Source organism: Anser cygnoides, chromosome 6 (assembly GCF_040182565.1).
Source record: "Anser cygnoides isolate HZ-2024a breed goose chromosome 6, Taihu_goose_T2T_genome, whole genome shotgun sequence".
Classification (NCBI taxonomy): domain Eukaryota; kingdom Metazoa; phylum Chordata; class Aves; order Anseriformes; family Anatidae; genus Anser; species Anser cygnoides.
The window spans coordinates 4854121-4881956 of record NC_089878.1 but is presented as its reverse complement, the minus strand read 5'-3'; the positions used below and the strand labels follow the sequence as shown (position 1 = coordinate 4881956).

The window sequence follows — 27836 nt, the reverse complement described above, 5'->3', positions numbered from 1 at the left end:
TAAAGGTGCCTCTAAGGACAATTTAGCATCTTACACATCACAAGTATTTAACTAAATATATGTCTATTTGAATGTAGAGAAAGTAACTACACTTCATTCACAAAACAAGGAAAGAAAATGCATAACAAGTAGATTTTATAATTGCTGAAGTGATACTTAGATTATGTTAACTTGATGGAACCGCTGAACAGAAGTTATGTAGTAATGTCAAAACCTAAACAGATAGCTGTACAATCAGTACAAAAAGCCTAATTCACTTTACTGTTATATTTAAAAGGAAGTTTGATTTTTAAGATTGGCAGAAGAGAATTAATAAACACTCATTTCATGATTTTTTTTCTGCAGATGTTTATATTTTTTACTTAAAAAACATTTTACTTAAAAGTAATGAAAAGTTCCTGGCTGCATTGTCTGGTTTCCTACGTTATCATAGGTTTAGACTAAGCCATTGAAATCATGTTTCATTCTGCATTTATATTGGTGTGACTCAGTTCAAGATTTGACCCATTCAAGTGTATGCAAGAGGAAATATATCAGGCTTTGAAATATACCAGGCATCCTAATTAGGCTGGGAGGATTTATCAGCAATGAGTAGGTTTTCATCAAGCAAGTAAATATACATTATGTCCCTAGTTCTTAGAAACCTTTCTGGAGATGCTTAAGGTAATAGATTTGGCCAGCATGTTTTATTCATGACTTACTTAAAGCTGGTGTTATTTTCCAACGGGAAAAGTGATTCTAAGTTTGAGTAATTACTATATTGCTCTGACCTTTTGCTGTTATTAGCCAGCTGTGATAATACTGAGGACTTTATAACTTCACTCAGGCCTCCCCTGAGTTCAGAGGACTCCTCCTGATCTCCCTGCTTCTTCCCAGACCATTTCTCAAACTCTCCAACTCTATCAAAGCTTCATTGCAGTGTCAGCTATGGGAATTGAAGGTTTGCGGATTCTTTTGACACAGAGACCACTGCCTGCTGCCCACACCTGAATATGTTTTTGTTAGGCTTCATCTTTACTCCTTTTATCAGTCATCTTTGTTTTTCATTCTGCATTAGCCCAGAAGATATGAAGTCAGCTGTCATTGCTCTTTTTTTCCCCTTTCCTTTTTAAATTAAGCTGTCTGCTGATATGGTGTCCACCTCCAAGGCATTCTGAGCAGCTGCTGGGCTGGGAGGTTCTGGGGAACGCAGCATGGAGCTGCTTTCTCACTGTATTTTCCATGCAGGTTTACATTATTGCACAGAAGCAAAATCCACATTGTTGTTCTCAGGAACACCTGTACTGCAGAGGTAAATCTCAATATCCCTCTGAAAAAAAATTTGACATCAGGAAGAAGCCTTCAAGAACATTGGTGTAACTTCAGCTGTGTTCCTCACTCAGTACATTATCCAACGATGAAGTCAGTTCAGAGAGGTGGTGGTGTTTGAAATGGATGGATCCAACCCCTGGAAGTTGTGCTCTATTTCTCATGGCATCTGTTCTCTACCGGGTGTCCTGAGTCTGTGAGTCCTGCTGGCAGGTGCCTGCTTCCCATCTATGCTCTGCATCCTGCAGCGCTCTGGAGTTTGATCCACTAGCACAGTCATAACACAGGATGAGTGCACTGAACCAGAACAGTTCTGGCATAAACAAACAAGCCCTCTCTGAGGGCAGCCACCAGGAAGGGTGGTGCAGAGACAGCACAGCAACATTCCCAGTGCTGACACTGGAGTTATCAGCACTGGCTCTGTGTGAGCTAATTTAAGTCTTTGCTTATTAGCACTAATTTCACCCCAGCCATATCACAAGTCAGCTCGATGGTCCCTCCTGCTGGGCTCCAAACACAGAGCCTCAGCAGCTGCCACAGTGACCCCAGCATCCACATCACCTCCACCAATTCCAACACAGCTACCAATTTACATTGAATAATGAAGCTTTGTTTGCATGTAAATGGCATCAAACTCCATTCCACTAAACCTAGAAATACTGTATAGCATACAAACTGGATTAAAAAAGGTTGATGAACACTCTTTTTTTTGATTCAAGCACATGCAAAATCCTACTGATTAGCATCTTCTAACATAAGGTACAAAAAGAGAACATCTAGATACTGATCAAACTCCCCCATAGGATATGATACCATACTGAAAGAGTATGAAAAAGGACACATTTTCTATAGCAGAGTATTGATCTTTGATGTTAACAGCAAGTGCAATTTAGTTTTAATTAAAATTTCAGATACTGATTATCAAGACAAGAAAAAAAAGAAAAACACTATTTAAGTTCAGAGAAGATACAAGTTTTATGGCTTGTTTCTTTTTGTTTTAAGTAGGAGCAGGGAAATCCCCTGGAAGTAGAAGAACATTTCCAACCACAGGGATGCTACAATGATTATTATATTATCCAGGAGAAAAAGGAGAGTTCCATTACCTCCAGCATCCTAAGTTCCTCAGCTTTATGCCAGGATGAGAGCAAAGAATCCAGTCTTTTCTTTTGGTCTCTCTCAGACTAAGATGGTTGTAAATGCTTTATTATTATTATTTCCCCCTCTCCCCCCGCCGTGGATCCTCAGGAGCTTATATTGTCCCCTTGCAGTATGTGTTATTTTATGGCTTTATTATCGATTTTCCCATTACAGCTGTGTTTCTTTTCTGCAGTTTAAGATGTGAAAGAATTCTTATTCTTTCTGCTAGGCTCCTTTTTAGCACAGGAAAGTTTTCTGCATCTCCTCACATATTCAGGAGGTAGCAGTCCAATACCAAAGACTGAGTTTTAGTGTCAGTCACAGGCTCTGCTGATAACAGTTAGGAAGTGCTCAGTTTCCCTTTCTATTTTCCATTGTTTCCAAAACGTTTAAACTGGTTCTTAATATATTAGAAACCTAAATGTCACAAACTCATGAGAAAATCTCATATTCATTTCAAACAGCACTTAAACCTTTGAAAGGATACATGACAGTATTTGTCTCAAGTCCCATTTAAACAGCCCATGGATAAGGTGGATCAACCACGGGGACTAGCAGCTCTGCCCAGAGGACTACATTACACTGTACAACAGCCTCGAGCGTGATCTTGAAAGGTCCAAATTGAAGCATCTGCCATCACAACAGGTTGTCTCATGCCATCCTCCTCCCAGAGAGGACCATTGGTTTCAATTGATTATAGGGGAAAGTTAAATTCTTAAGGTCTGTCTTCTGAATGGCAACAAAATTCAATGCCTGAAGCAGCTTAAAGCAGGAAGAATGCACTTCCCCTTCCTTGCCATAGATGCGCAAGGCTTGATTACTTCTAGAATAACATCCTTGCCTTAACCATCCAGTGATAGATTACTACAGACTACAATCTAGATTAAAGTTAGGAACTTGCTACATGAAGACTGAGCAGATTTTTACACAACCAAGCGAGAATTCAGAAATAAATGGAAGTTTATGTTTGGTCCAAAAATCTTCACGAGGGATTCATTTACAATTCTCAGAAACTAATGAATTCAACTTGACATCAAAATTAGGAACACGTTCTGATCCATATATTCCTTCATACATACAAAAATAAAATACATACAACCGAAACACTATTTATGCAAAGAGCTATAGCAAAAGCAGGCATTAGTTTCTGCAACTCCGCCAACATAGAAATTCCTCCTCAGTGAATATCTTACAGAAGAGTGTTTCATTACCCAAAGAGTATGGGTTCTGAGAAGTCTTTTCAAAAACAGAATGCTATTTTCTCCCCCTCCCAAGAAGCTACTGAAGCCAGGAGACAAAGCAAAGATCAAAGCTTGCTGCATAACTCAAGGAACATAACAACACAGGGTGCAGCAGGCTGGCAACTGTGACATTAATGAAAATTAAAAAAATACTAATTTTTTTTTTTGTCAATTGATGCCTTTGTGTAATGTGCACGGGCAGTTGGGTAAGTGCGGTAGTATTGGGGATTAAAGTGCATGTTTTGGAGTTTATTGGTGTTATTACTGTGATGCTGCCTAGGAACTTGGAGCCTTTTCTGCCAGGACTGTGTACACAGAAGTAGCGCAGTAAAGATGTTTTTAAAGAGGAAGCAATCATCTTCTACAAAACTTTTATTCAAGACTCACACTAACTTTATTTCCACACTTCACTGGGGTTTCTTTTCCCAATGCTTCCTTAAAGGTTTTCTTTGCCCATGGCCTAGGGAACTTTTTTTTTTTTTTAATAAAGAAAAACAATAATGTTAATCTGATCAGTGCTTCGTATGGCAGTTCTGGAATAGTGTTTTCTGAATTGTTCACGGGTACTTTTATTATTATTAAGCTTGATAAAAGGAATAAGTTTCACCAAGCATGCAGAAGAGAAAAGCTGCCCAGTGAAGGTGTCAGTAAAGCCTGTTCAACCAACAGGGCCACTGGTGGCTAAGTGGAAAAGTCCTTGAAGATCCACCTGGTGACTTCATATCAAGAGCTAAGCACAACGCACATCTTTTTCAACATGCCTGCCCTCCTCACTAGCCATCAAGATGAGATGGCTTTGCTGTAGCGCGATTCGTCTCACTGCATAACGTGATTAGTGGAGGTATGGCTGATAAATGAATAATTGTAACTGCAGCCATACAATGTGATTACAATAGTTTGAGAAATACATTCATCAGCACTTTCATATTTAAATGATTGTGCACAAGCAAATGTGAAAAAGGAAAATGTTGACAAAACATTGTAGATAAGTTATTTGTAAACCACTGTTTCATTACAATAGCAGCAACTTCAAAGAGATGACAAGATAATCTGAGAGTAGTAAGTGACTTTTATATTCAATTCATAAGGCTGGACTTTACATATAAGCTGTCAGCAGTTTCAAAACTACTTTAATAAGACCTTAAAAGGTTTGATATTTCTTTAAAAATTCTCCCTTAAAACCAGAAACAAAAGTTTAATGTTTCTTTTGATCTGCACAGATTTTCATTTCTCTTTAATTCAAATGGTCTCCTTTCAACTCTGAAAGATATTTGAGTGCATGTATGTACACAGAACATATAAAATATATATTAGCTTGTCTGCAAGCTTCAAAAAGAGCTTTAATTTGCTGCTGTTTCAAAAGACTGAGGGGATTGCCTTTGGTAGGCTGAGAGGCAAATGTGGGAGATTGCAGAGTTCTGGAAAGATGATGTAGGAAGGAAAAGGCCCAAGGATCAAGTTTTTGAAGCCAGCAGTCCTCCCTTCCCCTTGACCCCCACCAGTGCAGCAGGCTGGGGAGGGTGCTGTCTGCTGCAAGTAAAGGGCTGAGCAAACCGCACCTCCCGTTGGCAGGAACAGGTCTTCCAGCACAGCCACAACACATCGTTTCTCAGACCACCCAGTTCTCCAGCACCTCTTCTGATCACCTGGTGGCTGGCACTTTGCCTAAGGTGGGCCTGTGGGCAGAAAACTTGGGCAAGGATGCCCAGCTCCCACCCCACCCTATAGGCAAAAGAGGACAAACGGCTCAAGCCAGCTCCTTCTTCTCATACAGACAAAATTCACATACATGGGACTTCAAAGAGAGCAGACTGAAGAGAAGATCAAGCACAGGGTCCTAGACTCAGTACCAGACTGTGAAGTAAATAAAATTAAGATAAACCTTCAAAAGCAAGAATTCTTAGCTAGTGGTGAAAGCAGGACAGAAAGACAAACCACATGCCTTCTTTCTTCACTTGATGAACTCAGGCATACAACTGGAGGATGACTGTAAATAGACTTGTTCCTACTACTTTATTTTCTAACTCAAAACCTAAAATTTTATTAAGAAATGATTTCAGTTTTGTCACATCCTGCAAGTTCTGTATTAGCATGAATTAAATTCAAGTCACTGAGTGTTACCATAATTTTACATTGTGATTAGCTGCAAAACCATGGAAAGATGAAGATACAGTTCTCTGAAAGTTTTGTATTGTGAAGGTCAAACATTTGGCAGTAGTAATTATGACTCGCTTTGGGATGCAATTGCATTATTTTAATGTTACTAACTTTTTTTCCTCTCTTCAGCATGAAGATTTATGCAACTATTTCACTGGCTGTTAATGATAGCTGTTCTTTTGATAAGAAATAATGTACTTACATAATATATCTAATGTGTACTGGAGACACTAAGTAACTCATTATCTGATATACAGGACCATTATCACTGTGTGCCATAACAATCAGACTTAATGAGGCTTTCCTCTTGCCTCCTCTCTTGACTGCCACCAGCAATGTTCTTTTGTTTACTAAGTTTCTCTGTGCTGATTGTGTGTTGAAATTACAATACATTCCCTTCCCTGCAGCACACTACTTATATCAGTAGCCCGGCAAGCAGAGAAAGGGCATTTCTGCTCGTAAGACACAAGCAAGCATCTAGGATAACCTGGGATTAGATGCATTCTCTGCACTGACCTGGGCCAAGTCATTAGAGGGTTTGGTACCTGCTTGCCCAAACTGCACAGCATGCTTCAAGGGCTGTGTTGTCACCTGCAAGTGGGAAGGCAGGCCGCTGGGTGAGCCAGGACCTCCTTCCCTATGACACCTCCCCACCAAAGAGGAGAAAGTGTTGCAAGAAAGCAGAGCTCCTGTTTGGGTTTCTTGTAGGAAAAGCAAGAGGAAACACTAAAACCTAGGGTCACTATGAAGAAAGAGCCTAAGATGGGAAAAAAAGTCCTTTATTGCACAGTTTAGAGCTGGCAATTGAAGTTTAAAAGCAAAAATTTAATGCTTTTGGATCCTGAAATTGATAAAATATTCAGGCTACTGCTTAAATAAGAAGTGTTAAATCACTGGTAGATGATGCCTAGGCGCTTCTTTATATTTCCCTGTAGATTCTCCTGTCAGGAAGGAAAAGGGTTGTTCTGTTCAAGATCAGAAATAAATATTTGGCTTTTGAAAATTCTAAAATAAATGTCAGCTATACTGTGATCTTGCTGTAAAGTATAAGCAAATAAATTATTATACAAACTATTCTAACTTAGCTGGCTCTGTAGGCTGGTACACAGACTCACTGAAAACATCCAGTTGACTAAGATTACATTGCTACTTTTTAAAAGCCAAATTCCAGATTCATCTTTAATCAAAAGTACTCTGTGAGATAGCTAGCTTTACTGTTTTCACTACTACAATAAGAGACTTATGTTCTTTCCATAAAACTTTTACAAGAACTGCATAATTTCTGAGACCCACTTACATTAACAGCTAGGTCAACCAGTTCTGGTTTTCAGTCATGTGGGCTTGCCCCTTAAGAACTCCATGTTCAAGCAGGCCCATTATCACGAAGCAAAACTGAAACATTATCATTATAATCACACCACAGCTTCAAATCAGTGCCAGCTGGACAAAACTGAGGCTTCACAGGGCCTCTGTGGAAGTCCATGAGCTGAGGGAAATGAAGTTTCAGTGAAACAAATAAGCTCAAGAAGCTTCATATTTCACATGAAAAATAAGTTAGCTTCAATCATCAGGTGTACTTTAAAAGATACCCATGACAGAATGCCATTTGAAATACAAATACAAAGCCTATGTTATCTCCCAGATTTAAAATATCAAGTCTGTCTTAAAATTTAATGGTTCCCTGAAAGGCGTTATGCTATTGTTATATTAAAATTGATTGGATCTGAGTATCAAGTAATAGGAGTTAAGAGTTATGAATGACCTCGGATCTGCTAGAAATAAAAGCAATAAATAGTTTACCTAGAAAAATAACCTCCCAAATACTTCTCCTACAGAAAAGAAGAGGTTGGTTAGAATCACGCCCTGTGCAGAAAGCTTGTTTTTGTCAAACCGTATTCTCAATCTATGGAAACGTCATTGGCCAACCTATGTGACACACATAACCAGTGAAGGTTAAATATTCTCCAGGTTTTGCCACATTTAAAAATGCCAAAGAACGGAGATAGAAAATACTTATGCATACGCAACTAGCACAAGGTTTGCTTACTTGACAGTTGATGCCAAGCAGGGGGATTCCCAATTGAGCTGGAATACAAAAAGACTTCAAAGAAAGCAGAAAGCTGCATCTCAGTACAGATAAGTGACAGGAACAATCACCTACAAAACCACATACTCGAAAACAACCAAGCAAGTAACGCAGAAAAAAATCTCAAACTGAGCACGAACTGTCAGCACCGTGAAGAGGGAAGCAGTCCACGCCTAGCCTACAGGACTCAGGCAGAAATTGATGAGGCCTCATCTGAAGTATTTTGTGTGGTTTTGGATACTACACTCTGAAACAACTGAAGACAACCGAGAGAGGAGTTCTCCAACTGCTGTCACTGCTCCTGGTGTCTGAGGTAATTCTGGAAGTACTTGGTTGTTAGTTGGTTAACGTAGTGAAGAAAAGAAAATGGAAGGGAAGTCTCTCTTTGCAGCAACTCTAACATAGTTCAACGGTAGTAATCCAGTCTGTTTCCACATAAAAATATAGTAACAATTCAGTTGCAGGAAACTGAACACATTAAACATTTAACACACGAAGACTGAACCACTGTGAGAGGACTGCTTCCAGCACTAGGGATTCTTAAACAACTTATGCAATTATGTGATGGATTTGACACATTTGTAATTAAATCTCCCAAGGACTACTTGACAACCGAAGACCTCTAAGATGTTGCAGACTGTTCATGAGAACAGGGGTACCAGTGGAACAGAAGGCAGCTTTCAGCCCACCATTGCAGCACCAGAACAGCTTTGGAGCAGCATGGGGCTGCGATCCAGGGCTCCTCGCATATGCTGTGAATACAGATGGAGCTGCAACAGGACACCAGCCTGGCCAGGGCTTTAAGGAGAAATTAGCAATTTCATTCTTGAAGTAAGCATGCTAGAAGCCACTCAAAGGCCCAATTTCTAAAGCTGGCTTTTGTTCAAACAGAAGTTAAAATAGGTACAAAACAAAGCAAACTCATGTGTAGTGTAGTATGTGACAAAAGGTGTCACACATACCTTTCCCTTGCCCACTGTGACCTTTAGAGTACTCTCCCATTTAACTCCAGTCTTGTTTTTAACACAGCAGTTGCTTTGCCTTGTCCATGTGCCCTAATAAAGAGTTAACTGTAAATACACTTCAGGCTCAGTCTTGGCATCTGCTACATAACGCAGCACTAGTGTTTGGATATCGTGATTGCTGCCTGGACAGGCAGTCATTTTTAAGAACATGGGGATTTCTTCTGTGGCCCTCACTATAATGCCAAATTCTGTTACCGATGAGTAAAATGTATGTAATTTGGATAAATTATGTAGATGCTTCCATCTGTACCACACTGACTTACATAAACAAGATTTCTAGTTTTCAGTACTCCTGCAGATAAGTCACATCATTTAGCGCTAAGAATACTGAGTAAATGGATTTAATATATGAAATCATGAGTTCTCTGATCAAATTAGAAGAAGCACTTACTGAGGATTAAATTAGGGTTTCATGAAAACAGATAGTTTTCATTGTTAGTTTTAAGCCAAGATTTTTTTTTTTTTAGATCCAGTATAATCTCTGGTATGTATATGCATATGCTTAATATGAACAGAGATCTTTGCCTTCCAAAGCTACACAGCAATCAAGCAAAGGTACTTGGAATAAGTTTGGCTAGATTTTGAGACAGGCATGCTGGAGCCTGCAGCTGGAAGGAGTTAACCATTTGGTTGGAGTTATGAAAATAGGAACTAAATAGATTTCTGTTCTGAAATGAAATAATCACGTGCTGTGAACCAGCTAAGTCTCACATAATCAATCACATTGGTTTGCTGTAACACTGACCACCAGCTAAGCCCAGGGCCTCCAGCACATCTCTGTCTTCCTTCACACCTCTCGGTCACCGCAGCAGATCCCTGTGCATGCTGGGGGAGATGGTGCAGGGTGTTGTAGCAGCCATGTGCTGGTGCCACATGCACGGTGGGCACTGTCTTTGCAACTCCAGGGTTGCAAACAAGTTCATCTCTAACAGGAAAAGGGTTTTATACCTTATTGTTTACATGGCTGCATAGAAATCCCCCTCACATCCCCCAAGAAACACAAGCACTTTCAGGGAGGATGAGAGTTAAGGTCAGTAGGTTAAACAAATGCACAAAGTGACTGTGCTAGGTAGTTTCATAGCTTTGCTGCACCATGCTAGGGATAAATAAGGTGTGGAATTGTTTCTGAAATTACTTTGGCTCAACAGCCTGTCCATTGCTTCTCCTCTGGGTAATCTTGAAGCTCTGCCAGGATGTTATGTTCCTTGATGCAGATCATTTGTCATGATGAATAGTATTATATAAAAGTTGTATTTTTCCCTTCTGTCTTTTGATTCGTAATATGAGAGATCATTTAATGTTATGAATGCCAAGTAATTTAAATCTTTAAAATATCTAAACAATTGAGATCTTCCTATTTAAAATAGTGTGTTGAGAACATCCTATTGCATTCACTGTATTTATACAATGCTTTCTCGATCTGTCTCCTCCCCCTGGTAGAAATGACTGAACAAAAAGCTCAAGTGTTTCAGTCTTGCCTTCATGGTCCTTCCTCACTGGCTGCAAAGTACTGAACTTTCACCGCTCTCCTTTTTCTGCCCATTCCCTCTCTTTCACAGACTCATGTACATCTAAAATGCTGAGTACCAGAGTACCTTTCCTTGTCTTTTTAAGCAGAGATGCAGGTAGGCTGATTAACAGCATGAGATAGAATTGCACAGTCATTTACCACTTATGTTGACCAAGCTACAGTCTAGTCCTCAAATGCAAGCTACACAAAGGGCTATGCAGCGTAAGCAGCGATCACAGGCTGAGGCACTGACAGATAGGCACAGGGCTCTTGATCTCCAAGTCCCTTTTGTTCCCTCAGATTTAGTAGAGAAGTCAATTACGCATTTACTGATAACGTGGCTCACCCTGCCAGAAGTGTACTTCCATTAATATTACATTGAATATCAGAATAAATGCAGAATAAAGGCAATCTGTGGTTAAAAACATGATACCTTGATCCCCACTTCTCTAAGAAAAAAACCAATAAAATATTCCTATTGCAATAGGAAAGTAAAGAATCACATGGCTGAGATATTGAGAGAAAGCCAAAGTGCTTTGAAAAGATCAATTACAGCAAAATAGTAGTGCACAATTGTCAATCTTCTACCTTTGTAGTGAATAATGAAATATAAATAGCCTTTTGCAGTGGATAGGAGTACTCCCAGATTAAGGGGAAGAGAGTTTGCAGAGGCCAGTTCTGCTGACTTCCATGAGCAGCAGAATATGATACATACATTTTTGCAAGGCAGGGATAAATAACCATCAGACACCTCGTCACTTCCATCTGATGCTTCTACTTCTCTGGTCAGCTCTAATCAGAAACTAAGGCTCAAATGCTCAACATGTTTAGCAATCAGATAAGTCTACAAAGCAACGCTTTCTGACAAGCATTCTAAAAGGAAGACTATTTTAAGACAAATATGAGAAGACAAGAAAATCAAGTATTTTGCTGTTTTCTTACAGCTGCCACAAAGAGCAGGCAAAAGTACTCTTCTGAGAAAGAAGAGAAAGGTCGCTGGACCAGTACTGCCTAAGAAATGGAGATGTCTAATTTCTATTAATGTCAATGCAAAAAAAGGCCTAAGTCTCTGAGGCTTTGCAAATGTCACCAATGTTATTATCTAGTTGTTGAATATTATCAGTATGCTAAAGGTACATAGTCTTCTAGATGGCTTTATGCTGATCTTGCAGAGTAAGTCCAACGAAGCATGAAAAATGTGTGAATTTATATCGTCATGAAAAGTGTTTATAACTATACTTTCCCCTGATATCTTCATAAAAAGGTATTTCATTAAAGGACATTGAAGATACTTTTCCAACTCAAATGCAGCTGCAAAGCAGAATGGGAATTTTGCTGCAGAAGGCAAAAAAAATCAAAGCTAAAGCACCTGTAACACCAGGCTAACCTGCTGCCAGCCAGGCCCAGGAATTACCAACACAAGGGACAAGAGCTGTTGTGTCACTGCAGACCATCAGCATCACCTGGGTGTCATCGGCAAAGGCTGCTTCTTCAGGCACAGAGAGTACCACAGCTCATGTTGAACCATTCTGCTCTGGGTCACCCGCCAGCAGCCAACAAGCAGGGCTGTGCGGTGCTACAGCTCAGCAGCAGGACCACGGGCACTTGTGGAGAACAGCGCAAGGCACCATCATTTCTGTGTTCCCACGTGCTCTAATGCAGAAAAGCACATGCATATCTAATTTATTTTTTAAGTTAAAAAATGTTATTACTTGTTCATCTTCACCTGAACATCCTTTTTCCAGTCCTCTGTACATAACTGAAATGAACTTACACACTGAACAGGACACAAGCTAAGCATGGCATTTTGAATTCTATAAACTGCTTGAGCTCGATAGCAAGAACTAGTTCCAATTTCAATGGCCTTTTCCTACTCACAATTTGTGGAGATTCTGAACCAATCTAGAAAGAATATTACAGGCTGAGAAATTATGAATGTAAAATTTTATAAAAATATGCTCATTTCTTAGCATCTCATTGTTTTTGCCTTAAGTTATCAAAGTAATGTAAAACCTTTGGCGAATAGCTTAATAGGCAAGAGCACTCTAGCTTCAAATAGATTTTAATGGGAGGGTAACCACAAGAATAAAATCAATTAATGAATACTATAAATAGATCCACGAAAACTCAGCTCTTTCTATCTACACACACTCCTACCCCACCACCCATGGAACAACTTCCAGAATAACATGATAAAACAGCCCACATAAGAAATTAAATACTACATTTGGAGTTCTCAGCACTGAGTTTTCTGGAAAGTTGATGCAGGTTTCTATTTCCAGAAGAGTGAAGTGTTGTAACTATGCTAACAGTACATTCACCTGAACATATAGAGAATACTGACATTCTGAAGTATTTTGGCTGCATTTGGAATGTCACAAGTAAGATCCCTTAAAAGTTATGCTTTTTAGGAAAACTTAACTCACTGGCCGAGATGAGTAGTTTAAGCTTTGCCTAGCTACTTCCTCTACATACTACATACTTTTGAAAACCTTGGCCATAAGACATCAGTTGCAATAAACCTCACATGAAATAGGGAAGAAGTTTGTACCCTCTACTGCTTACCAACATGCCTATGCCAAGAGAGCACATACTACTTTAAAGTGTGTATCCCATTTCTGGGAGTGGTAAAAGTGGAGATGATGCTTCATGGATATTCTCCCATTGGGAATTGAGAAAATATACTCCTTCCTCCTCAAAGCACATCTGTGGATGCCCATTACTGAGTAACCAAAATATTTACTCTACAACTTCCTAACAAAAGAGATGTTAACAAAAGGATAGAAGTGCCACAGTTGACTGAGATCACAGTACAAAAGAATCAAGTTATGATTTGACATGGAATGATGCCAGATCAATAACCAGTAATTGGGCGTTGTGTCCACATGAGCATTATTCCAAAGTCTTTCCATCATAATAAAGCATGACTGAAAGATAGATCTGACCTTCTTTTACTGACGTGGTTATAATTATACAGTGTCATCTGAAAAACAGCCAAAGGTCTTTCTTGGAATACTTGACCAATAAGCCACAGCTGTACTTCCCTTTAACAGTCTGTCAAAGGAGTTGGAGACATCTGTAGCCATGCTCAACATCCTGAGGGCTGTGAAAATGGAATGTGAATAAGACTGGCATAGGGAGCACGCATATTACCCAGTGTAGCACACATGAGACTAGGAATGTGTCTTCATATGAGACCATGAGATTCAAATCACAATCAGAAAACTTTATAAAAAGGATGTGTGGTGGAATTCAGGAAAAAAAAAAAAAGATGTATGATGTAAGAACTAAGCAAAAGCAAAAGAGATTCCTCTTCTCTACGTGCTGTATTTAGGTGAGGATTTATTTTCCCGACATATATGTGATAACATTGTAACCATGGTAATAGCTTATGAATTCTTAGAGGTTCCTGATTTTGTCATAGTTGCTTCATTTGTAGCCTTTTCAGAACACAAATTAAGTTGTTGAATTATTCTGTTTGCTCTTTTAATTGCTTCTGTACTGCCATATCCTTGATGACACAATTTACACACTGATATTGAAGGGAGTCACGCGATGTAGAATCATTCACAGTGGAAAGTTCAATAAAGATTAGCATGGGACAGATTTATTCAGCTTTGTTGTGATGGGTGGGACAGCTAATACAGACCTCACTGATTTTTGCGAGGGCAAGCCAAGGTTTGGAAGAGACAGCTATAGAATTGGCTGACGTTTTTCAATGCCACTACCAAGACAAGTGTATTTATATATTGAGGATTTATAGTTCTTATAAGGAAGTTTGAATAATTAATAATTTACCAATTTGACTGAACCAATTTTTTCATAAAAGATATGGTGATGAATTAGGAATTGATTGTCTGCTAGGGGAAAGAGATTGAAAGAGAGGCCTCAAAAGGGGAGACAATTCCTAGCAGAGCATCTGAGGACTGTCTCTGCAATAGCAAACAGGGCCGTTGCAGCTGTGGGGCTCCCCACCACAACCCATCGGGAGCACCCATCTTAGGAAGCAGCACTTCCTGGGCATTCTGGAAACCCAGACCGTGACTGATGTGGGGCACTGGAATGGAAGAGTTACACTGAAACAGTAGGTATCAGCCTAACTGTGATATACCTACGGAGAGAACTGACCTCAGCAAGCTTTTGGTGATGGCTAAACGTTAAGATAAACTAAACAAGGCACCTAAACTCTGACTGGAGAGAGAGCAAGAGAGTGCACACAACTGCTCCAGAGGAAGACTCAATCCATCTTGAAATACATCTCTAAGATAACAGGGATGAGATTCCTTTGAGGTGTTTCTCCACCTCCATTGCTTATAGAAGTGTTGATGACATTGTCAACAGTCCTATCTGCAGTTTTTTTTTTTTGTTTTGCTTTTTCCAGTGAATAGGTGAGAGGAACAATTTGCAGCAAGCATACAAGAAATACTAGACAAAATAGGCAATTTAAAGGTTAATAATCCAAGCTCAAGTTCAGGAAATGAGTCCAGACAAAATCTCTTTGAAAGTCTCTTGTGAATTCAACTAATAGCCAGCAGTGGGACATATCTGGGTTTTTGAAGCCATATCAAAGCATGAAGCAGCAGATTCAGGCAGTGAGCTAGGCCTCTAAGAAAGCAAGCAATACAGATCTGAGCAAGTGCTTGATCTTGCTCTTAGTCACACAGTTCAAGACAAAGAAAAGGATAATCAGCAAGTTCAGAGTTACAGCACATTTAAATGAACCAGTATGCGCTCAGATGAGTGTATACTCATTTCTTTTGTTTTCTTTAGAGCAGTTAAATATTCCCCAAAATATTACTTATCTGTTTGTTTCTACATATTCTACAAACCACAATGAAAAGAAGAAATCATGCAACAACTGAGGAAGTGAACATTTGGAATGAATTAAGACTGAAGTCTGATTTACAACTCAGTTATGTCACATTGTCTAGCTAAACTGTTGCAGGAAAACACTGGTTCACTCATTCTGTGTCTGTGTAACTATGCTTGAATTACATAGAATGCAAATATCCCATCAAGCAGAGTTACAAGTAGCACAGAAAAAGCAGAAGTATCATTTTAATAACACGAATATTCTCACAAAAACTGTAATCACATCCTTGCAGTTAATCGCCCAGCCAAATTCTTTCCCTAGATCATACCTTAAACAAGCAGCTTAGATGGTTCAGGATTGTACATTCGACAGGATACAATAGCTCCTTATTCTCAGCAGTAAGACATTCCAGATGCACGCGTTTTCATCTACCAAGGCTGCACGCTTGCATCTGTCAAATGTTTAGGTATAAGTTGTTGTGCACGTAACAGATATGCTACTTTTAAGAAGTCTAGATGTACTAGTACATACTGGAAATCTTAAAATATTCAAAATCCGTATTTATATGGAACTAACTCTCCACTAAAACATGGACTGACCATGAATTAACTCACTGCTTACATATTATGAAGTGTAATGTATATAAACACATGTACACAGACATATTAAAGTATATAAGTGTATGCAGAGGGAGCAAGAGAAAGTGGAGTGATCAGTTTAACACAAATATACAGAAGTTATATAGGAAAAAAAACTAACTCTTGCTGTATAAACAGCAGCAAAACTTGATTTTTATTTTTATTTTTTAATTTAAAAAAAAAAAAAAACACACACAGCCTGGACCAGATCTCCTATATGAGTCAGACTGGAATCCCAGCTATTAATGACAAGCTGCTACACCACTCCCGTGCAAGCAGTTGTCTGAAGCTGCATGTATACCCATCATATGTTGTTATTCCAGTTACACCAACAACTATGCTACAAGCTTCAGCTAGATCGATTGCAAAAATCTCAGTGTTCAGAAGTACTGGAGTACCTTCTATTTCTTACCTGAGGTATACTGGCCAAGAGGTTATTATTATAGTCTGTTAAAGCTATTTATTTAGAGCAAAGATTATTATTACTCTAAAAAAGCTGATAAGTACACCCCATCTGGCATCTTTGTTTAGCTGCATTTCACTAAGAGCAGGAAATGTTTTTTATTATGTGCTAGTAAGAACAAATCTGGCTTTGAAAGTGAGAATCATCTAAGAACCATGCCAGCATGGGACAGGTGTACAGTAAATGAGAAAGTGAAAAATAAATACAATTGTGAAAAGCTTGAGTACGATCATCTCACCACAAAGAACGCATGTATGTCTCATACTTGTTCAGTTTTTACTGCCCCCCCCCCCCCCCCCCCCCCCCCGGTTTTACAGGGATCAGGTTTGAACAGGGAAACAGCACAAGAAAATGGAAAAAAAAAAAAATCACACTCCGGAAAGCTTGGAGCCCTCCCCAAATTTTTGAGTTAATGACTGTTTTTCAGGCAGAGCTGTCTCTTCTTTCTGAATCTAAAGTAGCTCATTATATACCTGATGAAAGGTAACTCCAAGAATAAAATGAGTAAAAGCGGTGCCCTTGAGACAAAGGAAAAGCGTGTTTAGTGAAACAGTTAAAATAAAGATGTTGCTTACTCCTACCTTGCTCTCAGATAAGACCTGAGCCAGTAAGCTACAGAGAATTAAATCATGGAAACAGCAAAAGGCTCAAGGTGGTCTTTGGGATTTAGTTTACTGTACAGTACTGTGCTCCAGTGACTAAGAAAGGATAGAAACACATGTAGCATAGGAAGAATTCATGGTATTTTTCCAAATCTGCAGTATTACATGTAGAATAAGAGACCTTTTTTTGCACAAAGAATGCAGTAATCTCAGCTTTAAAGCTCCTGTACTGATGCTGAGGTTCTGGCTTCCAGTCAGCATTTTTAGTTAAGTGACACATTGGGGAGGGAAAAAAAAAAAAAAAAAACCAACACCAAAGAAATCAAGTAAAAATCAGGGAAATACATAATGTCACAGATGAAAAGAATTTCTTCAAATATCTAGAGTTCTCTGAGAAGACACTGTTTAATAAACTAAGCATAACATATTTAATAAAATATTCAAAATAAGACGTGCTTTTTGCCCTCATCCAGTGTAGTCAAACAGTGAACTCCACAATGTAGACAGCCACTGCAACCACTTTCAAACCTATTATAACACTGCCTGTACAGGCTGAAGGAGAGCACTAGAAGTGAGGTGGAAATGTAGCCTGTAACCAGGAGTCACATGTGGAGGTCAGACCTCCTGTTTTATACAGACAGACTCTCACTGCACTAAAGTCAGGTGCAAAACTGTTAAAAGATGATGCCTCAGTTACAAGTGCTTCCTTAAAAAAAAATAAAAATAAATCCTGGTCTTCCCAGAAAGTATCACAAAGCTTAGAACAGAAGTAATCTTCCTTTTTTCTCCTCTTCACTAAGTCCTAGATGAGAGAATCAGTTCATTTTGAAATCTATCCCTTAAAAATTAATTATAGGAACTTTTTGACTGTAGATTTCTCTCAAGCCAAGATGAACCAAGAATTAACATGTAATCACCTTAATAGCAATTATACATATAAAGTTTCATCTTCATAGCACTTTAGAAAATTTCCCTAATTAATAATATGACTTTCTGCTATGCTAAACGTAGCAACTGAGAAGTCTGAATTCCAGCTGCTCAAGAGATGAGCATCCTGCAAGACTTCGCCTTTCTTATCTACTTGCCTACTTTACTTTCCTATTTTGTCCACTACACTACACAGCCCAAAGCCCCTCATTTAAAGTTCAGAAGCACACCTATCCTATAAAGCAACTTGCTCCGACAGAGAGAAAATCATCTCTTTCCAGGTTCATTCATCTTTTGGACTTTCAGCAGATGTCAAGCAAGTTCCAGTTCTACATTAAATAAGCATGAATGTCTGAAGTCCTAGGAGTGGGGCTTTTTACTAAACAGGGCCACTATGATTGAGAAGCAGTGGGTTCTACATACACACAGCATGTTTCTCTTAAAGGTAGTACCGCCATTATTGTGGTACAAGCAGGATTCTCCAAATACAAATAGTACTAATGCTAGAGTATTTACTGAATTTGAGACTCAGAACTGTTTAATGCCCCCTTTAAAAAAAAAAAAAGATACTATTTACTTTCTCTGAGCAAACTGAGTCCTTGTATGTGTTTAAGATTTAAAACAACAAAAAGAGAAAAAAAAAAAAGACGAAATGTCCCTGCATGCGGACTTCTAGTTTTTTTAGACATTTTACAGGAAGGGAAGAAAAAAAAGAGAAAGCGTCTGGAGTAAAAACTTTACAGACTTTTGACCTCACAAAGTAGAGACTGACTCAAAGCTCAGAGGTCAGTAATATTGCTCCTGGGGATTGCTATTAAGTATTTTGGATCAGGCTTTTAGAAACTTCCAGTTCTTCAGTAGTGTTTGAGAACTTGAGAACTATTCTTTTCCCTTATTTATAAATTCTGGGAGTAGCAACATCATGTTTATGACTGGCATTCCCAACTAATAATTGTTAAATGCTGTTCTGTAAATTTTGGGGATGCTCTTCTCTTTTCTTAACTTACAGCAGAATGTTTGTTTTGAGATCCTGAATGAACAATTTTTATTTTTTATGTTTGTTTACGTCTTGAACTTGAGGGAGATAGCTGGAAATTTTATCAATGCATACATGATCCAAGACCAGCTACTTATCATTCATAACATTACGTAAACTAAAATGCAATAGGTGTTCCATAAATAATGATAAGAGTCCTTATTTCTATTGGCACACGTATGAGGTGTTAAAGGAGGTGTCTATTTGAGGTGTTAAAGAAACTGAAGGTTGGCTGTAGAAAGAGATCACATAATCATGTAATACAACAAACACAGCTCTAATTGTCCTTTTTCTTTCATGCAGATTTCAAAATAAGGGTTGAGAAGAGATGGAGACTGGACAAAAGAAATTGGGACTGTTGTTTAGATATGAATATGGAATATTTAAGTACTTTTGTACAGTGCCATTGGAACAGGCTCCAAATAGTTTCTCATGCCAAGCAGGGAATATTTTAAGTCCTAGTATGTGAACTTGAAAGCACGTTGCAATTTTATTGTTCACCAGTGCTAGAATCTATGGGGGAAAAAACATGACCAATTACAGATGAAATCCAACGTTCTTTTGTCTATTATTTTCACCTTTATAACAAGCATTTGCCAAATCTGAAATCCATATATTAAGACCACAAAATGAGGATTGACTGCTTGCAGCTGCTTTTTTGTATATATGCATACATGATCAGCAAGTCTAGGATCTCACTTGGAGAGCTGCTTGCTTCAAGTTACCATTAATGAAAGTATTGTTCTTCAAAAACATGTCACAGGGGTTCCTCATAAGCAATTTTAAAAAATGCTGTTTTCTTATCCATACAAATGTAAGTCAAATAAAATTACTCCACAGCTGCTGGGTTTCTAGCTTTTCTAATTGTATTTGTTCATGGATTTCCTTGGCATTTTCAAGTGGAACTAGAAACAAAAACAAACAAAAAATACAACCCAACAAACACAATGCATACATTGATGAAACCTCCTGAGTGCTTTAATATAATCCAAGGCAATTTTCTCTAAGAAACAAAATGAATGAAATTTGCTTATGGACCCTAAGCTTTGCAAACCCTTCAGCTGGAACAAGAGAAATATGTGGCTGGGAGCCAAGCGGCAGCCAAATGTGTTAGATGTGTTCCATTTATTATTAATGTGACAACATTCTATAGAGCAGCAACAGGGCAGGAAAGTAAGGGGTTGCTATGGAGATAAGTTACTCAAGATGCAGCTAAAAATACTCCCTTCTTCCCTTACTGTAATAAATATTGCATTATATGAAGGCTAACAATGATGATATCAAATGCCATCTCAAAAAAAAACACCTTCCAGCTGTGTGCATTATGGCTATCTAATGGATTGCCTGATGGTCACACTTCAGTTGTCTGTGTACATGCTGCTTCTCTTTTTTTTTTTTAAGCCTTGTTACATGGTTAAATGTTAGAAGACAGCTGTTGGCATTATTAGGACAAAATATTGCTCCCTACTCAGGGTAGATTTCTTACACCATTGTGGCTTTGGCGGATTACAGTCACATTATGAGGAGATGCAAGTTAAACCCAAAAACATGGAAGTGTTATAACCTATTTCGAACAAGGCTGTAGGGGTTTATTAGGCCTCATCCGAGGCCTACGGTTACACATTTTATTTGATATTCATTGCATTCTAGGTATCTTAAGATTACTGAAGAAACTAACCCTGCCTATTGATCAGTATTAAAAAAATTGTTCAGTCCTTTTGAAGGATGCCTCCACACCTTTGTCTTTCATGTAGGAAGTTTTGGATATAGCTAAACAGCAGCAGACTTCTTGGGTATTTGACTATATGGGAATTAGAAAAATGCTATGTCACAAAATACCTTTACCTCAACAAATTAGAAAGCCCCATTCTTCCATTTTGTACATTTTTCTCCCTCAAACCTTTTCACTGATTCCAATACGAAGTGAATCTTTATCAATTAAACTCAGATTAAAATTTTTAAATACAGAACAACACATTAATATCTTGGTTAATATCATAGCCATCCCTTGCTTACAGTCTTTTAAAGATGGCATTAGTGTTCATTTCTTAATTTATCACCTAATTGAACAAAGGATTTTTTTTTATTTTTTCCCCTTTAGAAACACAGATTATAGAGTTGGGAAAAGACCTCATCAGTCACCTAAGCTGCGTCCTTGTTAAAATCTACTGCTGAGTAGGAAATTGCATCTGGGTGTATTTCCAGTCACAAATTCACCTTCAGTAATGTAACAATACAGCATGCACACCATCATATATAAACTACTCAAATTTCTGACTGAATTCAAGTCCTGCTTGTTGGCTTTAGGGTGATCTTCTATTGACAGCGTTTTTTCTTCCAGTTGAATAATGAACTCCATCTTAAGGCATTAAATAATACGTACATTTGCAAAGCTAAAAAATCCTCCTAGAGAAAAGGCAGGCTGGCCACAAGTTGTCATTTTTTTTATTTCTTGAAGTGTGATACTATTTCTACTGTTAAAAGGCAGCACAAAGCACTTAGGGGGAAGGAAAGCAGTGCATCTGAGAAACTTGGGTGACAGTGCACAGAACTCCTCTCAGCGTGTCCCAGGTGCACAGAGCTCTGCAAGGGGCTTTGGGTTATCACTTTGCTGGGAGCAGTAACCTCTTCTTCACAAGAAGTACAAGCAGATTCTTCAGTAACAGGGTCTTTAGATATTATTTTCACTCTTCTTCTGTGTCTACTCTTCCCTTACCTGTGATGGCACAGAAATGAGACATATAGCAGCACTACAGCCCCCACGCACATTGGACACTGGCTGAGCAAACACAGCAGTGAGCCTCTCCTGAGCCACAGGTTGAGAGCACAGCTAAGGAAATGCTGAAGTACTTGGAGAAATTAAAAGCACTCTTCTTCAAAATAGGCCTCAATACCACGCTGAATTCACATTTCTCCTCTTTAGCTAAAAGATGACTTATTTTACAGGTTCACCTGAGCTGAACCCCACAGGATCTGTGATAGTAGGCTGTGTTTTGTTCTTTGCCTTAACATACTTGTGGCACTGTATTGATGCAGACTACCACAATTTAAAGGAAAATAATTTTAACTCTGATATGTGCATACATCTCTGGAGATCCTTCATTTGACTCTCCATTACCTGCGTGCCATCAGTTAACAACACATCTGAGCATGTACAGATACAGAAAACCACAGACCATATTCTTTGAATACACTGTATAGTTTCAAAATTCATGCTGTATAACATAAAGCTCTTTCTGTTTATTTCCAGAAGTGAGTTGTTAGTCTGGGAAGGAATTGTTTTGTCCATCTGGCTTTTCATTTCTCCACTACTGCTATGTACATTTACCCTGAGCTAGGTTAAAAAAAAAAAGTTATTCTGCTTTTAGAAGCAACATAGCTCTCATGTGACCCTACATCTTTTCCTCTGAAGCAGCTCCCAGCCTGTGTGTACCACTGCGCAGGTGGAATCGCAGTGACCTTGAGTGATACTTTTGCTGGACAAGTCTCCAGAGGATTGCATTATTTCTGAAGTATGGCTTCCTGTCAGATGTTGTACTACATGGCACACATGCCTGTTCATAACAGATGCTTCACTTCGAAAAAGCATTCTCTTGTTTTTCACAGCCACTACGTAGAGGAGGGTTAAGAAAAACAGAACCACTCAGCTATAACCTGATTACATTTGCTCTCATCAAAATTTCCCATCTTCTTTCAGATGAGTTTTGACAAAGCTTATAGTTTATGCAAGTCAGGTTTAATATAGGTTATAATATATATATATATTTAAATATCTTGTTCACATAGTATCTAAGAGAACTCCAAATGTCAGATGTACAGGAGCTCTGGAGAATGCTGTTTTTAGAAATGGATTGACAACACAGAACCATTGTTTCACTGGATACATACACTTCAAAGACAAACATTTCAGTGATTGAAGATGTAGAGTTACAACAGAAGGGACTCTCAGCATGAGTGTTTATCCTCCCTATCCTAGGGATAGGTATTCCTGCTAGCTCTGCAGAGGAACACTAGAACACTAAGTACGTTTTTATAGGAACATTGAGAGTGTATCACCTCTTAAAACAAGGAGAAATAACCAGTGATGAAGAGTAAAGTATCCCTACCACCACCACCACGATTAGATAGATTCAGAAGTCAAGAACTGAAGCCTTACAAAGTCCAGGTGGATAATTAGACAGTTTTGTGACAATGAGAGCGATTAATCATTGAAACACACTACAAAGCAAAATGTTAGATTGCATCTCCTGAAGAGTGGATGCCTTTTTGGGAAGGAATGCTCTGGCCAGCCACAAGTTGTGCTTTAAAGGTGAGTCACAGAGAGGTAGGAAGATTTAATGACTCATCATATGGGTACGATGCTTAATGATCCCTTTGAAACGTAAATGCAAATTGTAAAAAATCTTTCATATATTTTATATGGATTATAGTACCAAAACCTTTTTAAGCCTGAAACATTTCTTTATTCTAAAACAAAAACCCTGTCACACAGCAGCAATACTACTCAAACATAAAACTTTCAGCATGGTTTACTTCAAGTCACATGGGAAGTCAATGACAGCAAAGAGCCTATGCTACAGATTGATCAGGTTCTTCATATAGTTCTTAAATACACATTTAGAGAGCTTGCAGCCATTTCTTTAGTCCCCTAAACAGTTACCTGAGAGCAGACTCCTTCATGAGCGGGAGGGCTGAGCTTAGACGCTTTTGTCTGTTCCAGCTCATTGCTTTCCCTGTTTTTCCCCTGACATTCTGGATTAGACCTTCATCATCATATCTGCATTATGCCAAGGATGCCTTTTTAGGTATTTTCACTCACAGAAGATAATGAGCTCACCTATCTTACAGCTGAGGTGTCCCAATTAGTTGCTACCTCACTTGGTTCTGCTTCAAAGGTCAGAGTTAGGCCATACATACAGAAACAAGTCAAAAAAAAAAATTTAGTATACCACAGGGGAGACGAGATAGCAGCCTATTGTGTGGGGAAATTGTTTATAAACAATGTCCTCCCCCCATTTATGGTCTTAGCTTAGCTTTTCTGTCTTCCACATTTGAAGATCTACAAAAATGGAGTATGACTTGACTAATTAATCAGCAAGTGTTATTTTCCGTTAAAGCATATTTAATCATCACAAAAATTAGGAACAACTATCAACCAAAACCAGTATAATTACTTCTAATGTAAATGTGCTAATTTAAATTGTGGAGTATTTCTTTAAGAAATGTGTTTGTTAATTGGGGTCTGCTCATGAAAGCAAGCTACTAATTGAGCTAGCATGTGCCAGATAGACTAGTTCAACTGAAAGAAAGACAATATTTGTAATGTAACACTGATATTAAAAGTTAATATTTTAATGACAAAACCTATCAGGCTCATGCCAGTTCAATTAGTCAGCCCTTCCCATGAGCAGACCCCAATTAACACACTTTTTGAAAGAAATATCCTACTGTTCAATTAAAACATGGAAGCATAAATGATTACACAAGTCTGTTTTGATAATTAGTCTTACTTGATCTGTCTCAAATGTGTTGTTCCTAAAGTGCTGTATCATCAGAATTTATGGATTATTTTTGAAGCAATTTCTTTAAAATCTGTATTAAGCAGTCACTGTCTGTATAACACTACCAAAATAGTCCAAAAATCCAACCGTAGCAAGTTAGCATCTTCGTGCCAGCTTTAATAACAGCAGAAGCTCATAGTACATACGTTACAACATGATGTAGGGACCGAATAAACAGGCCTTCTGTTGTGTGCAATTTTCTGTACAATCCTATGACAAATATGAGTAAATAAAAGCAAGCAAGGGTTGATCCAAAGTCTGAGATCAATGAGAGTCTCTCTTGACTTCAGCGAGCATTGGATTAGGTTCCTATATTCTATCTGAAAAGAGAAATAATTACAGCACATCAGGCGCTGGGAGCTAGCAACTTGGTTAATATCGATTTGGCATAGTAACTGCTATAATATTGATCTTAAACACAACTTGAATATAGATTTATCAACCATTCTGTAGCTCGGTGTCAATGTGTAATAACGATAGCCTTTGATGGCTCAGTAAAGTAGCAACAACAACAAAGAGCTGAGGGAGAGTCATCATTGCAAAGGGTAACCCCGAAGTACCATGATACAATGATAACACCTGCTTGGGGGAATCTTGCCACCTAACCGAGCTACTGAAAGATCCTCTAAGTTGTTTATAATCAGATAGGAGTGATGTCAATCAGTCACATGGAGAATCTGGGAATTTTCCCTGTATTTCAGGTTGTAACATAAAATACAATGGCTTTCTGTGGAAGGGATTGATCTTACCTACTCATAAGTTAAAACAATGCTTCTTACGATTGATCTCCTCAAATCAATATTATGCTTTTTGCTTGATACTATGAAACAGGTAATTCTAAATTCACAAGTACAGACAGAGTGAATGCAGATGTGCCATCACTAAACCGAGTGGTGTGCAATTACAGTGCCCCTGCAGTCCACTACCGGTAATCCTGGCTTCAGCATGAGTCTTTCATTTCATGGTTGGACTGAACTTCTGTTATTACTACCTGTCAAAAGTAGTTATCACTATGATTCCCTGAGGAGACATTCTTACTGATCTAAAATGTCTTTAGAGAGTGCGACAATCATCCAGTCTGAAAAAGAACATACAAATCTATTTGCCTTAGGATATTACATGCTTGCTAACTTGTCACTGCTATATCTAATGGCATTACCTAAAATAGTATGCAGGTATACTTGCCACCAAGAATTTTTATTAAGGTAAAACCTAAATAAAAACATAATCATGCTTTGAAAACTGCTTTGAGACTCTCAGAACAGTTAGCTAAGCATATATTTGATAACTCCCCCAAAATATGGGGGGCTGTCTCCTCTTATCCTATATATATATTTTTTTCCTCCTGATGGTTTGTATTGGAGCAGGGGGTTGGTGAGAGGGGAGTGGGAGGCAAAAAGCCTAATGGCATATTGCATTTGACATACATATTTACTTTTCCTGAGACAGTTGCTGTGAAAGTACCACCCCCGTTCCTAGTATTGAGAAATAATATCAAATGCAAAGTGAAAAACATGATTGTTCACTGCACCATTTTCAGTCTGAAGGAGGGGCTGCCCTTCCTGTTGGAAATCCATAACTCCTGTGACCTCAGTGCAACAGGACAACCCCAAAAGGCTTAGCTTTAACTTGGGGAGTGTCTGCAGCAGGACTAAAGGATTTGCTGAAGGATCCCAGAGGCTTTGCTGTATAAGGGTTTTCCTTATACAAAGGGCTTAAATAAAGGCAGCACAAGATGAGAGCTGCCTTTGGTGAGGGACGCAGCTGGGAGGTGGAGGACTCGGGGTCAAGGGTTGGCCTGGTAGGTCAGAACCAGCATCAGATGCGTGAGATCAGAGGAGATCATAGCTACCTTTAATTCATTTTTTTTTTCTTCCTTTAGGTACTGTCTGCCTTCTCCTTCTGGCGTCAGTATTAATGCTTCTTTAAGCAGTAGATATATTTTTTCAGTTTGTGCATTTTTATTTATTTAAACTTAAAGCAGGGGAGACAAGAGGTATGTCATCCCTTTGATGTCAGCGGAGGTGTTTGTCAGTACAGACTTTTCCAATCTTTCCAAGTATGTACAGATACTCTGAAATGTAGCTGCAGAGACTTAGCAAGAAAAAAAAAAAGGGGTGGGGGGGTGTAGTAAGAAGGAATAAGAGAAAATTTGTCTTTCAGAATGTGCTTTGCATTCCTGATGCATCAGTCTTCATCACTAATTGAACAGAAGTCGGCTCTGTTCTCCCCCACCCCGTACAGCTACAGTTACCTCTGCTACCCTGGTATATTGAGCTGTTTAGTTTTTCTTGTTGATTATGGTGCATTTGTTACATGTTGTACAACAACATATGTGACAACCTCAAAGTTTAAGTATTCGGGTTCTGATAGTGTAAAACATTTATATCTTATTCAGAATGTCCCTTTCCCAGTTTGGCTGCAAGTCACCGGAAATCTCACATTCAGATTCAGGAATTCAAAGAGTTGCAAAAACAAACAAACAAATGTATGTTGAAAGACTTAACACAGTTTTTTTTTTTTTTTAAAAAGCTGAACATAAATAACATATAAAGTAAAAACGTGTTCATGCATTTCAATCAAGAATTCAAAACCACAAATATATTAGCCTTAACTTTAAGCTCTGGAGAATCTTTTCAGTGGATCGACTATTTAAACTTTTTACTCCAGATGTGGGGAAAAAGAGACAATGAAATATTAAAATAATTTACATTTGAAATTTTACTCACCTGTTTAATTCCTGAGATAGTGAAAAAGGAGTTAAGTATACCTCCACAAAAACCTTGTGCCCATTTGAATCAGTAGATCTTAATACACATTGACTCAACTACTCAATTAGTTTGTCAAACACGAAAAAAAAAAAAAAGTATGTTTTTTTTTGCTTTTAAAATGCTTTTTCAGCAAAAACTTCAGTTTCGTGTTCGGAAAGAATACACACATTAAACACTTTGCATCCTACATTTGAGCTAAGAATGCAAAATAAAAGCAGTCTGGGACTATCCTAGTCAAACAAGAACAAACAGATTTGCTAATAATTTGAAGTACTGAAAGTACTCCGTGCTATTTCTTTTTTTTTTTTTAGAGGGGGAAAAAAGGCATTGCACCTGACCCAGTTGAAGAAGTAAAAGCAAAGAGCAGACTACAGTAAAAGCAGAAATAAAAAGTCACTTACTATTAAAAACAACAACAACTGAAGAAAATCAGACAGTGGGGAAAGGAAAACATGCTCTCCATTTTGATGTGTTGATAACTCTCAGGCTCCTAGCTGGAGGCTAGAAGCATCTCAAGGGCCTACCCACACAAACGCACTCATGAGGCTCTACTACAGCTAG

At 38.4% G+C, this 27836-nt stretch overlaps 1 protein-coding gene across 1 annotated transcript in view; it reads right to left on the bottom strand.

Moving 5' to 3' along the window:
- TMEFF2 (transmembrane protein with EGF like and two follistatin like domains 2) overlaps positions 1-27836 on the bottom strand; it is a 331707-nt gene that overhangs the window by 303113 nt on the left and 758 nt on the right. The window lies entirely within an intron of this gene.